Below are 15,162 nucleotides of genomic sequence, written 5' to 3'. Positions count from 1 at the left end.
AGCCTCCAATCAGGGCACACCCCAAGCCTTCCCCCACCTCCTTTCCCGCACCCCTACCCCCGGCCCGCCGACAATAAGGCTCAGCCTGATTTTGAGTCCCTACAAAAATGCAAGTGATGCTGGCTGACAACCTTGCTATAGCAAGCTCTGAATAAGTAGCCTTTGTGTTTCTCATTTGATTGGTTTTTGTTTATTTCTACAAATGGTAGGATCTGTCTTACGAAGCTGCTTTGTTGAGAATAGATTGTATGTAAAAGCAGACCCATTAAGAAACTGTTCCAAGACTCCATCTCAAAAAAAAAAAAAAAAAAAAGGGGGGGGGGCTGTTGCAATAATCCAGGCAAGAGAAGAGAGTGGTGTGGACCAGGCTGGTAGCAGGGCGGGAGTTGGACTCTGGTTATTTGTATTCTAAGTTGTTAATTTTGAAATAATTGTAGGGTCACAGAAGGTCACAAAGGAATGTAGAGAGAAGTCCCATGTTCCCTACCTCTCATGCGAACAACTCACATAACCAGAGTACAGTATCAAAACGAAGAAATGGAACATCGGCACAATCCATTGAGTTTATTCAGATCTAACCAGTTATGCACGCACCCATTTGTGTGTGTGTTTGTGTGTGCCTGTAGGAAATGGGAAATCATGTATATAGTGAGAAAAGTAGAGTTGGCCTTTGTCCCTGGTTCTTGGCACAGATCTTTTAAAATCCTCCTAAAATTTCCTGAGTTACAGTAATGTTTTGTTATTCATAACAAACCCCTTTCAACCATACCTGAGCTTATGTTAATGAGGACCCTAAATAGTTTCTGGATACAGGCTGCTGATCAGAAAGACTAAGCTATGATTGATGATGAGAGAGTTGGAACTTTCAGCCTCACTCTCTGACCTCCAGGGAGTGGACAGTGGCTAGGGATGGAGTTCAGTCACCAATGACCAATGATTTCATCAATCATGCCTCTGTAATGGAACCTTCATAAAGTTCCAAAACAATGGAGTTTGGAGAGCTTCTGGGTTGGAACACATGGAGATGCTGGAGGGCTGACGCCCAGAGCAGGCAGGGAGGCTCTGCACACCCACCCCACAATACCCAGTCCTATGCATCTCTTCACTTGGCTGTTCCTGAGTTGTATCTTTTACAATAGACCAGTAATGGTGAAGTAATGTGTTTTTTTGAGTTCTGTGAGCCATTCTAGCAAATTATCAAACCTGAGGAATGGAGGTCACGGGAACCTCCAAATTTGTAGTTGGCTGGACAGAAGTGTGGGTAACCTGGGGACCCAGTACTTGTGACTGGCATGTGAAATGGGGGTAGTTTTTTTTGTGTTTTTTTTTTTTTTTTGGAGACATCGAGTCTCACTCTGTCACCCAGGCTGGAGTGCAGTGGCATGATCTCGGCTCACACAACCTCCGCCTCTGGGTTCAAGCAATTATCCTGTCTCAGCCCCCCAAGTAGCTGGGATTACAGGCACTCGCCACCACTCCCGGCTAATTTTTGTACTTTTAGTAGAGATGAGGTTTCACCATGTTGGCCAGGCTGGACTCGAACTCCTGACCTCAGGTGATCCGCCTGCCTCGGCTTCCCAAAGTTCTGGGATTACAGGCATGAGCCACCACACCCAGCCATTTTTTTTTTTTTGAGATGGAGTTTCACTCTTGTTGCCCAGGCTGGAGTGCAATGGCGTGACCTCAGCTCACTGCAACCTCCACCTCCTGGCTTCAAGCAATTCTTCTGCCTCAGCCTCCCGAGTAGCTGGGATTACAGGTGCCCGCCACCAGGCCTGGCTAATTTTTGTATTTTTAGTAGAGACAGGGTTTCACCATGTTGGCCAGGCTGGTCTCGAACTCCTGACCTCAGGTGATCCGCCTGCCTCGGCCTCCCAAAGTGCTGGGATTACAGGTGTGAGCCACTGCGCCTGGGAGAAATGGGGGTAGTCTTATGGGACTGAGCCCTTCAGCCTGTGGAGTCTGACACTAACTCCAGGTAGTTAGTATCAGAATAGAATTGAATTATTGAACACCCAATTGGTATCACAGAAGCAGAAAATCGATTGGTGTTGGAAATGATACCACTTATTTGGTATCAGCACAAAGACCACAAAAAAGCTTTTTTTTTTTTTTTGAGACAGAGTCTCACTCTGTTTTCAGGCTAAAGTGCAGTGGCACAATCTTGGCTCACTGCAACCTCCTCCTCCTGGGTTAAAGGAATTCTTCTGCCTCAGCCTCCTGAGTAGCTGGGATTACAGGCACACACTGCCACACCCGGCTAATTTTTGTATTTTTAGTAGAGACGGGGTTTCACCGTGTTGGCCAGGTTGGTCTTGACCTCCTGACCTCGTCATCCCCCCACCTCAGCCTCCCAAAGTGCTGGAATTACAGATGTGAGCCATCGCACCCAGCCAACCACAAAGTAGCTCTATGTAAATTTGCCCTATGTGTAGCCTGGAGTAGCCACCGGAATGACCGAGGTGCTCAACTGTACCATCACCACAAAGCCTCTCGTGTAACCCCTTTACAGCCACACCCTCCCCTCCCATTCTGATATGGTACTGATCTGGGTCCCCACCAAACCGGGTGGAGTTCTCATGAATGGATTAGCACCATGAGATCTAGTTGTTCAAAAGTGTGTAGCACCTCCCATCTCTTTTCCTCCTGCTCTGGCAATGTAAGTGGTGCCTGCCTCCTCCTTTGCCCTCCCCATGATTGTAAGTTCCCTGAGGCCTCCCCAGAAGCTGAAGCCACCATGCTTCCTGTACAGACTGCAGAACCATGAGCCAATTAAACCTTTTGTCTTTATAAATTACCCAGTCTCAGGTATTTCTTTATAGAAAGAGGAGAACGGACTAATACACATTCCTAACTCCTGACAACCACTAGTCTATTCCCTCTCTAATTATATTATTTGCCGTGTAAATAGAATCATGCAGTGATGTATCCTTTTGAGGCTGGCTTTTTCACTCAGCAAAAGTTCATCCAAGTTGTTGCTTGTACCAATAGTTCATTCCTTCTACAGCAGAATAGTATCCTGTGGTATGAATATACCATAGTTTGTGAGTATTTTCTGGTTTAGGGCTATTATAAATAAAGCTTCTATGAACATTTGTGTACAAGTTCCACCATGAAAATAAGTTTTCATTTCTCTGGGAAAAATGCATGACAGTGCAATTGCCGGGTTTTATGATAAGTCCATTTTTATTTTTGAAAGGAACTGGTTATATTTTGAACATGGGGCCAACAGGATTATCTGACAAATTGAACGTGGGTTTGAGAGAAAAGAGGAGTCAGGGATGGTTCAAAATGAAACCATGCTGGAACACAGTAAGGGCTTGGTAAATGTCAGCTGCACAAGTGGTAGCAAATACAGCTGCAATCATGAAAGAAATGAGAAAAACCACGAGGCACTGTAAGCCATGAGACATTGCCCTAGAAGGCATTTAGAGTCACTCATTTGCATATGTTAAAAGTGAAAGAGAAGAGTGTTTTATTTCCTCTTAGGCTATAGAAAAACCACAAGGGAACATCATTCCCATTCTTTTCTGGGGGGGCTCCAGTGATCATCCCACCTCAGCCTCCTGAGTAGCTGGGACTACAGGCTCCTGTCGCCATGTCTGGCTAATTTTTTTTTTTTTTTTTTTTTTTTTTTTTTGTAGAGACAGGGTTTCCCTATGTTGCTCAGGCTGGCTGGTCTTGAACTCCAGGGCTCAAAGGGTCCACCCACCTCACCCCCGAAAGTGCTGGGAGTACAGAAATGAACCACCCCGCCCCCCGACTCTAACAATAACAAAACACCAGATAATTTGCAAAACCATAATTTCTTAAACCAGTCAGATAGCTGAGGTGGCAGGCAACCAAAAGAACTGAATTCCAAAGAGTGACAAGCCCCTCCAAGGAAAGGCAGGACCAACTGTCTTGGGCAGAGCATGTGGTGGGCAGGAGGGAGTCTGCCCTGCCTTCTGAGCTTTTTGCACAGGCCTTCACTGCAGGAAAAAGACTGGAGGCAGAGGGGGAGCCGGGAGAGACCCCTCCCCCTTGCTGGTGGCACAAGCCCTCAAGCGGTGATTGACTGCTGTGCAGCGACCCCCACCTGCTTCCCCAGGACGATTCTCTCTGGGCAAAACCACGTGGGAGGCTGCACTCTCTGGCCCCACGGCTGCTGCGGGAGAGGCAGAAACGAAGATCCACTGCTTCTGGGGCAGGATCAAAGTAAACACCACTTGCCCCTGTGGGAGGCGCAGGACGCACTCTCCTGTGTTAAACCCACAGGAGATAGAAGGCACGAGAGGAGGGACAGGAGCACTTCGAAGACTCCACCTTCTGAGACCCTAGTACACAGGCTCTGCGGAGGCTGGGCCAGGAAATGGAGCAACATCCCACCGTCCGGAAACCCTTTAACACACGTCCACAAACTGCCTCCACTACTAGCCCAACCAAGAGTAGCAGCAACGGCATTTACCACCAGGGGGCGGGCAAGAGCACACAGAGACATTTACCACCAGGAGGAGGGCAAGACCACGCATCCCCTAGGTAGTGCAGGCGAGCAGGGGTTGCTGAGAGCTGAGGGTGGAGCCGCAACTTCCAGAAAATTTCCGGGACCCTCAGGCTGTCTGTGAGAAACACACTTTAAATATAAAAACCTAGGGCTGGGGCGGTGGCTCACACCTGTAATCCCAGCACTTTGGGAGGCCTAGGCGGGCTGATCTCCTGAGGTCAGGAGTTCGAGACCAGCCTGGCCAACATGGTGAAACCCCATCTCTACCAAAAATACAAAAATTAGTCGGATGTGGTGGCACATGCCTGTAATCCCAACTACTTGGGAGGCCGAGGCACGAGAATTGCTTGAACTCGGGAGGCGGAGGTTGCAGTGAGCTGAGATCACGCCATTGCACTTCAGCCTGGGCAACAGAGCGAGACTCTGTCTCAAAAGAAATAAAAAAAAAATAAAGACCTAGATAGCCTAAAACCAAAGGAATGGAAAAAAGGCATGCCATGCAAACACTAATCCAAAGAAAGCGCAAGTGTCTGTATTAATGTCAGATGAAGCAGAAACAGAGAATATTTCCAGGAATAAAGAAGGACTGTATATAAAGGGGTTGATTCATCAAGAGGACATCATAACTGTCCATGCATGTGCACTGGAGAACACAGTCAGGATACATGCAATCGAGACCGTTAGAGCTGAAAGGAGAAATAGACACATCCACTCTTCTCTCAATATTTGGTAGAGCGAGTACACAGAAAATCAGGCTGGGTATGGGTAACTTGAATAACACTAATAACCAACTTAATCTGATTGACATTTATAGTACATTCCGCACAACAACAGCAGAATACACATTCTTTTTGAGTGCCCATGGAACTTTAGCAAGATAGACCATATTCTGGGCCATAAAGCAAATCTTAACAAATTAAAAATAATTGAAATCATACAAAGTATGTTTTCTCACCATAATGAAATTAAACTATAAATCAGTGACAGAAAGATATCTGGAAAGTCCCCAAATGTTTGGAAATCAAACAACACACTTTTAGACAACTTATGATTCAAAGAAGAAACCATGAGGATAATTAGAAATATTCTAATGGAAATAAAAATACAACATATCAAAACTGTCGACGAAAAGAGTCAAACTCTGTAAAATATTTTAGGAGATTTATTCTAAGCCAAATATGAGTGACCATGGCCCGTGACACAGCCCTCCGAAGCTCCTGAGAACATGTGCCCAAGATGGTCGGGGTGCAGCTTAGTTTTATATATTTTAGGAACATGAGACATCAATCAAATACATTTAAGAAATACATTGGTTTGGTTCAGAAAGGAGGGACAACTCAAAGCGGGGACTTCCAGGCTATAGGTAAATTTAAACATTTTCTGGTTGACAATTGGTTGAGTTTGTCTGAAGATCTGGGATCAATAGAAAGGAAATGTTCAGGTTAAAATAAAGGATTGTGGAAACCAAGTTTTATTGTGCAGAGGAATCTCTCAGATAGCAGACTTCAGACAGAGAGGAGAGAGAGAGCAGGTTGTAAAATGTTTCTTATTAGACCTAAAAGGGTGCCTGGCTCTTAGTTGATTATCTCCTGGATCTGGAAAGGAAGGAAGGAAAACAAAGGGGAAAGGGGATTCTCTATAGAATGTGGATTTTTCCCACAAGAGACTTGCAGGGCAATTTCAAGGTATGGCAGGGAAATATATTTTGGGGTTAAATATTTTTTCCTTGTCTCATAATGTTATACCAGAGTCAGATTGAAAAGTAAGTCACAATATATAAATAAAACCCATCTGATGAGAATTTAGGATTTGTAGGGCATGACTCCCTAGATCCCTTAGATAGAAATTTGGGCAAAATCAAAAATTAGAACTTAGTCCTAAAAACTCATGGGATACCATTTATTGCACTGCTTACAGAAAATCTTTGTGACATTGTTTAAGTTAAGATTTAGATAGGACAAAAAACACAGCCCATAAAAGGAAAAAAAACTGATAAATTGGCTCTTACCAAAATTAAAAACTTCTGCTCTTTAGAAGGTACTAGTAAAAAATGAGAAGACAAACGACAGATTGGGAAAAAATATTTGCAAAACATATAACTGATGAATAACTTGTATCCAGAATAGATAAAGAATTCTTCCAACTCAATAATGAGACAAACAAGCCAATTAAAAATGGGCAAAGGATCTGAACAGAAACTTCATCAAAGAAGAGATATCCTGGCAAACAACCACATGAACACATGCTCAACATTGTTAGTCACTAGGGAAATGAAAATTTAAACCAGAATGAAATACAGTCAGCCCTCGGTATCTACGGGTTCCACATCCATGGATTCAACCAACTGCACAGTGAACACACAGATAAAAAATATTGAAAAAAATAACAATACAACAATAAAAACAATATAAATAAAAACAATATAGCATAACAACGATTTACATAGCATTTAAATTATATTAGGGATCATAAGTAATCTAGAGATAAATTAAAGTAGAGCGGGTTATGTGCATGGGTTATATGCAAACGCTGCACTATTTTATATCAGGGACTTGAGCATGCCCGGGGTTTCCTATTTTCAGGAGTCCTGGAATCAGTCCCCAGGAAAATGGAAAGATGACTGCCACAGGATACCTACTAGAATGGCTTTTAAAAAGAGGATACAGGCCAGGCACAGTGGCTCATGCCTGTAATCCCAGCATTTTGGGAGATTGAGGCAGGCGGATCACGAGGTCAAGAGATTGAGACCATCCTGGCCAACATGGTGAAACCCTGTCTCTACTAAAAATACAAAAACTAGCCAGGTGTGGTGGCACGTGTCTGTAGTCCTAGCTACTTGGGAGGCTGAGGCAGGAGAATCGCTTGAACCCAGGGGGCAGAAGTTGCACTGAGCCGAGATTGCACCACTGTACTCAAGCCTGGCAACAGAGTGAGACTCCGTCTAAAAAAAAAAAAAAAAAAAAAAAGAGGATATAATGTGTCTGGTGAGCATGTAGCCACTTTGTTTTTGTTTTTTGTTTTGAGACAAGATCTCCCTCTGTCACCCAAGTTGGAGTGCAGTGGCTAGACCATAATTCACTGCAGCCTCAAACTCCTGGGCTCAGGTGATCCTCCCATCCCTGCCTTCTGAGCAGCTGGGACTACAAGTGCCCACCACCATCCCTGGCTAATTGTTGTGTTTTTTGTAGAGACAGTGTTTCACCATGTTGCCCAGGCTGGTCTTGAACTCCTGAGCTCAAGTGATCCGCCTGCCTTGGCCTCCCAAAGTGTTTGGATTACAGGCATGTGCCACCACCCCTGGTCAAATATCTTAAATAATGTACATTTCAAAATTATCAACAGAATAAATTCCAAATGTTCTTACTACAAAAAATAAGAACAATATTTGAGGTGATGGATATGTTAATTAGCTCAGTTTGATTATTCAACATCATATTAATACATCATAACATCACTTCATACTCCATAGATACAACTGTTATTTGTCAGTTTACAATTAAAAATAAGATTAGGCCGGGTGCAGAGGCCCATGCCTGTAATCCCAGTACTTTGGAGGCCGAGGCGGGCGGATCACTTGAGAGACCAGCCTGGCAAACATGGAGAAAACCTGTCTCTGCTAAAAATACAGAAATTAGCCAGGCGTGGTGGTGGGCACCTGTAATCTCAGCTACTCAGGAGGCTGAGGTAGGAGAATCGTTTGAACCCGGGAGACAGAGGTTGCAGTGAGCTAAGATTGCACCACTGCACTTCAGCCTGGGCAACAGGGTGAGACTGTCTCAAAAATGAAAAATAGGCCTGGCACGGTGGCTCCTGCCTGTAATCCTAGCACTTTGAGAGGCCAAGGCAGGCAGATCACAAGGTCAGGATTTGGAGACCAGACTGGCCAGCATGGTGAAACCCCGTCTCTACTAAAAATATAAAAAATTAGCCAGGCATGGTGGTGTGTGCCTGTAATCTCAGCTACTTGGGAGGCTGAGACAGGAGAATTGCTTGAACCTGGCAGGCGGAGGTTGCAGTGAGCCAAGATCACGCCACTGCATTCCAGCCTGGGCGACAAAGTGAGACTCAGTCTCAAAAATAAATAAATAAAAATAAAATTTAAATTAAAAAAGCATTATGTTAAGTGAAGCAAGCCAGATAGAGAAGGCCACATACTATATGATTCCACATATTTGAGATTCTGGAAAAGACAAATAAAGAAACAGAAAACAGCTTAGTGGTTGCCAGGGGCTGGGGGTGGGAGGTAGAAAACGGACCACAAAGAGGCATGAGGGAAGTCCTGAGTGATGGAGGTATTACATCTTCATTGTGGGGGTATTTATATCACTGCATATATTTGTCAAAACTCATCAAACTGTTCACCTAAAAAGGGTAAATTTTGCTCTATGCAGATTATTTCTTTGCCAGACACTGTGGCTCATGCCTGTAATCCCAGCATTTTGGGAGGCAGAGGCAGGAGGATTACTTGAGCTCAGAAGTTTGAGACCAGACTGGGCAACATGGCGAAACCCTGTCTCCGCAAAAAAATACAAAAAAATAAATAAATAAAATTAGCCAGGCATGGTGACACGTGCCTCTAGTTCCAGCCACTTGGGAGGCTGAGGTGGGAGGATTGCCTGAGCCCAAGGAGGTTGAGGCTGCAGTGAGCCATGATCTGCACTCCAGCCTGGGCGACAGAGTGAGACCTCGTCTCAAAAAAATATATATTTCTTAATATACTTGAATTTTAGTGAAGAAGTGGAAGGGGCAATGGCTGTGAATCAGAAATGAGATGGCCTCTGATGTCACATATCTGAAATGGGGTATCCTCCAGCTGCAGCGATGATCTGTTCCCTGGCTGAGAAGCTCCCAGGCTGCTGCAACTCCAGCAGAGGGCAAGGTCTCTTTTTCTCACCTGGCACAGGGGCACTACCAGCTGGATCATGTCCCTTGGGCCCAGGATTCGGTTTCCCAGGGCATGACAGGCACTGTTTCCCAAGTTTTCGGGGGTATGCATGTTGATACAGCAAAGAGGGCATTTATTAGGACTTGCTTATTCAATCATGTTATCAAACCCTGCAGGGAAAAGATAGAGAAGGTTATCAAACCTATCATAAAAAGGAAAAAAAGCACAAAAAATACTTAAGAACTTCTCAGCAAGGAAAAGAAATAACAGCCGGGCATGATGGTTCACACCTGTAATCCCAGCACCTTGGGAGGCCGAGGCGAGTGGATCATTTGAGGTCAGGAGTTTGAGACCAGCCTGGCCAACATGGTGAAGCCCCATCTCTACTAAAAATAAAAAAATTAGCTGGGCATGGCAGCAGGCACCTGTAGTCCCAGCTACTCAGGAGGCTGAGGCAGGAGAATTGCTTGAACCCGGGAGATGGAGGTTGCAGTGAGTCGAGACAGCGCCACTGCACTCTAGCCTGGCGACAGAACGAGACTCAGTCTCAAAAAAAAAAAAAAAAAAAAAAAGAAATGATGAATGATCACTCTAACAGGATATTGTGGTTAACTATGTTGCCAGTCAACAGCAGTAATCCAAGCTGTAGCCTTTCTGCATATTTGCAAGCTTTGGACACCTGCTTCATTTTACTCTTTGCTTCCTGAGAGGGGGCGCTTAGGACCACAGAAGTGAATGTTGTGTCCAAATTGCCTGGACCCAGATATCAGGTTCCAGTTTTGCCCTAGCACACATCTGGTGGAGGGGAAAGCATGCCAAACACGGGCTGCATCTGGTATTACAATGGTACAGGATTCCACTGGTGGCATTTTATCCAGGACTTCTGTATTCACAGCCAGGAGTAAAATTGGTCTGTGGTTATCAGCGTGAGGGTGGGTGGCGCAGGATAGCAATCTTTGTCAGAGTTTGGTGTTAGGATTAGCTTCATAAAATCAATTCAGAAGCATAAAATCAATTCAGCATTTTCCCCATATGCTCTGGAAGAGTTTAAATAACATAGAAATTCACTGTTCTTCCAGTTTGAAATAACTCATGCTAAAACTCCCTAGGGCTGGTGTCTTTCTTAGAGATGATAATTTTTAAATTTTCTTCTGTGGTAATTGGTCTTTTTGTGCTTTTCACTCGAGTCAATTTTGGCAATTTAGAAATACTAGAAAATTATTATTTAATGTTGGGACACTCTAATTTATAAGCATGCACTAGTTTCTTCAATTTCAAAAGTCATCTCCATGGCTGTGTTCTTATCCCTTCTAATCCCATATTTTTCTATTAATATTTTGTTGACTAGCCGATGATTTATTTATTTATTTTTGAGACAGGGCTTCACTCTGTTGCCCAGGCTGGAGTACGGCAGCACAATCTCAACTCACTGCAACCTCCACTTCCTGAGCTCAAGCAGTCCTCCCACCTCAGCCTCCCAGATAGCTGAGACTATAGGCGTGCACCACCACGCCCCGCTAATTTTTGTATATTTTGTAGAGACAGGGTTTCACCATGTTTCCCAGGCTGATCTCAGACTCCTGGGCTCAAACGATCCACCCACCTCAGGCTCCCAAAGTGCTGAGATTACAGGCATGAGCCACGGCACCCAGCCAGTTTATCTATTGTAATTTGCCCTCTCTCTCACCCATAAAGAACAATCTAAGTCTGAATTACACTACCACACTACTTCTAGGAGGAATTAGGCTTCTCACCAATCCTTTTCAAGCTGCAGTTTCCAGTAGCCACGCATGATTCTAGAGGACTCGTGGAGGAAGGAGATGATGGGATGGTTTGAACAGTGTTCTTGCCATGTTTCAGAGCACAGACCTATGGCTTCTTTGCTGGTCCCAGATGCCTTTGAGGATCTGGAGGAACCCATGCCCTGTCTCCAGAAATGTGCCTGTGTTGGAATTCTGGCTCTCCCATTCACTAGCTGACGGAACTAGGGCAAGTCACATGACTTCTCTGTGCCTCAGTTTGTCCATCTGCAAAATGGGAATGACAGTGTCTCCCTCATAGAGTTCTTGTGAGGATTAAATGGGCTTAACCTTTGTAGAGCATTTAGAGCAGGGCCTGGCCCATGGCTAAGTGTTGAAGAAATTAGTGAGTGTCACTAATATTATTGGCATTCCCCTGCTAGGTCTTTTCCTCTTTCTCATTCCTAGGAGGTACTTGTGACTCCTCATCTTAAGGGCCAGAATCCAAAGCTGATTCCTTGAACCAAGGCACATGGCAGGGATGATGGAAGGTTGCCCCAGAGAGGAAGAGGAAAAGAGTGAGTAGTTAGAAGGGAGTGAAGACAGGCCGAGGAAGGAGGCTGGGAGAGTTCCCTGGGCTGGGGAGGTGGTGGCTATGGTTGTGGTGGTGGCTCTGGCTCTGCTAGTAACGAGGACAGTGCCTTCTGGCAGTGCCCTGGGGAGGTGGCGAACCTCAAGGGACATGGCTGCCCATGTGCCCAAGCTTTGCAGGAAGTGGAGACACCGCCCCTGGAGGAGAGTGAATCAGCCAGGGAGTGGTGACTGGGAGGACTAAAGACCACAGGACTCCTCTCTGAAGTTCTGAAGTTCAAGGCGTCTAGGGTGGGAGTAAATGATTCAGGACTTTGACTTTCCCACCTGGTAGCCAGGGGGCTCAATGCATATTAAACGTGATTTTGAAAAAGTTTTTTTTTTAAGCTATTTCACATAAAAGGAGACCAGAATCCTTACCTGCTTCCTCTGCCTTCCACATGTTGAGTTTTGTCATTAAACCTTTTCCAGGACTTTGCCATCCTTCTCAGAAAAGCTCAGCTGCAACTTTCAGGGTGGTGTGTGTCACAGGCACCCTTGGGTCCCAGCATCTGGCTGCTCTCCTGACCCTTATGCATGGGCTTTAGTGAGGTTCCTGGGTGTGGTCAGTGCCTCTCATTCTCTCTGGCCAGCTGGTGCCAACCCTGGCCAGGTCTGCCCACGGGCACCGCCTGCATGACTCAGTCTGGGGGATGCGAGGGGAAGTTGCAGGGAGGTGTGCAGTTGCTTTCCAACAATGCTGTGGTTGTGGTGTGGACCCGGACGCAGCCGTGGTGAGGAGCGGCTGGGGAGGGCCCATCCGTCTGAGTAGCCGGCAGGGACTCAGTGCCTGGACATCCAAGGGGGCGTGGTCTCTCTTGCCTTGACCACAAATGGGTGGAGAGCCTGGCAGGAGCTGGGAAGTGGGCCCCCTAACCAAGGCTGGAGTAAGTAGGGAAAGCGGTAATCCCCCCAACCCAAGGAGGTGCTGATGGAGCCCTGGCCAATGCCAGCAGCCTCAGGGGGCATCAGAAGGAGCCTTGGCTTGTGGGCCAGCGTGGGGTGCGCGGAGTCAGGCTCAGAGGCCTCCAGTGCAGAGAGGAGGCTCAGGTGGGGTAAGGAGTTGGGGCCCAGGCTCCAGTTCTCTCCAGGTTAAACGCTGGAAGCTCTGTTTTCAAGGATCTGTAAATGTCCTTACGAGCCCTCCACCCCTAGCCGAGCAGTCTATTAAAGGGCTCTCTTCTGAGTCATTTTTTTTGAGGATGAAGAAGCTCTTCATCTAAAAGTGAGACAGGACATGGGACCAGCGCCACCACTCTCACCTTGGTTATCAGGTGCTTCCCTAACACAGGCCCTGCCAACTTCTCAAAACAGGTGGGATTCTAGTGGAAGGAGAGGAAACAGAATGGGTGGGATTTTAGCCTGGGCCCTCCCTGCAGGGGGCTGCTGCCCTGGGCGGGAGGGCACAGTGTAATGCACAGGGGGTGTGGGCATCTGAGGTGCAGGGGGAGGGAGAAGGTCAAGGCTGTGGCCGGGATGGTAGGCCACAGAGGGGTCAGGTCTGGGCTGGCTTTCAGAGCCCACCCCGCCCTGCCAAGGGCCCAGGGCACCTCTGTCTCTATCAGCAGGCCCTTCCAAGGGTTTCAGGCCAGCCCTGGTTTGAGGTCCAGTACCCCCACTTCAGGCCTCTGTCTGTGGCATCCTCCAAGCCAGATAACGCCCCAGCCCTCACCAGGCTGCAGCCCTAGCAGTGCCTCTGCTGGCTCCCTGCTCCCCTTTTGAGGCAGTCCCCCTGCTGCTTGCCCACCTTCCCCCAGGCTGGACTTTGCCTACCACTTCCTACCCAGCCTCCTTGTACCTCCAATTTCCTCCCCTCCCTCTCTTCTCTTCCCCTGCCCCCTCTTCTCTGCCAGGTAAGGACTAGCAAGACACTCAGCCCCCTCAGGACAGATAGGGAGACTGAGGCCCACTGAAGGACAGAGTCAGGGCCACAGCTGTGCCCCCTGCCAGGTGTCGCCTCTGCTGTCTCTGTCCTTCCTGCTGTCCAGTCACATCCACCAGAGTCATTTACTTAGCAGACCCTGAGGACCAGCCCAAGGGAAGGCTGCGGGGCAAGGGGCGGGGGTCTGTTTCACCTCAAGGTGTTTCTAACAGCAAATGTCTCGAGAAGCAGTGAGCTCCCCAGCCCTGGGGCTGAGCAAGAAGGGGACAGGGAGGGATGCTGGGCAGGTGACTTGAGGCCCTTACAGCCCAGGTGGATTCCTGCACACCAGTGCCCAGTGTACCAGCAGAGACCCTCTTGGTCTGTGCAGCCCAGAAGGAGGTGCTGGGTCAGGAGTGAAGATGGCACCTATGGTTTTTTTTGTTGTTGTTGTTGTTTTGCTTTTTTTTTTTTTGAGGTAGAGTCTCACTCTATTGCCCAGGCTGGAGTGCAGTGGCACAATCTTGGCTCACTGCAACCTTCGCCTCCTGGGTTCAAGCGATTCTCCTGCCTCAGCCTCCCGAATAGCTGGGATTACAGGCGCGTGCCACCACGCCTGGCTAATTTTTGTATTTTTAGCAGAGATGGGGTTTTGCCGTGTTGGCCAGCTGGTCTCGAACTCCTGACCCCAAGTGATCTGCCCACCTCGACCTCCCACAGCGCTGGAATTACAGGTGTGAGCCACTGCACCTGGCTGAGATGGCACCTATGTAACCTTTGTCCAGCATGCAAGGCCTGGGTGCCTCCTCCCATTCCCCTGTGTGTCCATGGCAGGGTGGGGGTGGGAGAGTCCTGAGTGAGGCCACACAGTGCACCCCAGTTGAAGGGGAGAGGGGATGGTTAAGGAAGGCTTTGAGAAATCAGGGTTTCAGCTGGCCTTGAAGGGGCAAACGGAAGGGTGAAGGGACCAGTGGGCCTGAGTCCCTGTGTCATGTGACCTGGCCTCCTGTGGGCCTCACACACCCCTCCCTGGGCCTGGCTTGATGGGGTGAGCCCAACAGGTGAGCTCTATCTAGGGAGGGGCCCGAGCCAGGTGACAGCAAGAACAAGGAACAAGCAGGCTGTTCCTCCATGCAGTGACAGCCAGACAGACCTCAAGAGGCCGAGGCCGAGCTGGGAGAGCACTCCTCTCCCAGCCGCCCTCCTCAGCTCAGCGCCTGCCGGGCCCCTGCTGTCTTGACAGTTTTTCTCTCCCCATTCTCAGGGAGACTCTGCCATTCTACATGGAGTCAAAATACCTGAGGAAACCCTGCCCCCTGAGGTGGGAGCAGCTGCATCTCCTTTCCCGAGGGGCCGTCACTGCTGGGCAGTGCCGTGAAGCTGCACTGATAGGGCCCTGACAGGTCAGCCAGGAAGCGGTGAGGGCTGCCCTGGTCCCTGCTCGTCACGGCTGTCTTCTCTCTTCTCTCTCTATATCTCTTCTCCTTTGGGTGAAAGCCTCCTCTGCTTTTTGGGGGGCAAAGGGGTATCTGAAGCCCCTCCCCAGAGATCTAATCTCAGAGTC

This window comes from Pan paniscus, chromosome 16 (genome assembly GCF_029289425.2).
Source record: "Pan paniscus chromosome 16, NHGRI_mPanPan1-v2.0_pri, whole genome shotgun sequence".
Lineage (NCBI taxonomy): Eukaryota > Metazoa > Chordata > Mammalia > Primates > Hominidae > Pan > Pan paniscus.
This window is presented reverse-complemented; position numbering follows the sequence as displayed.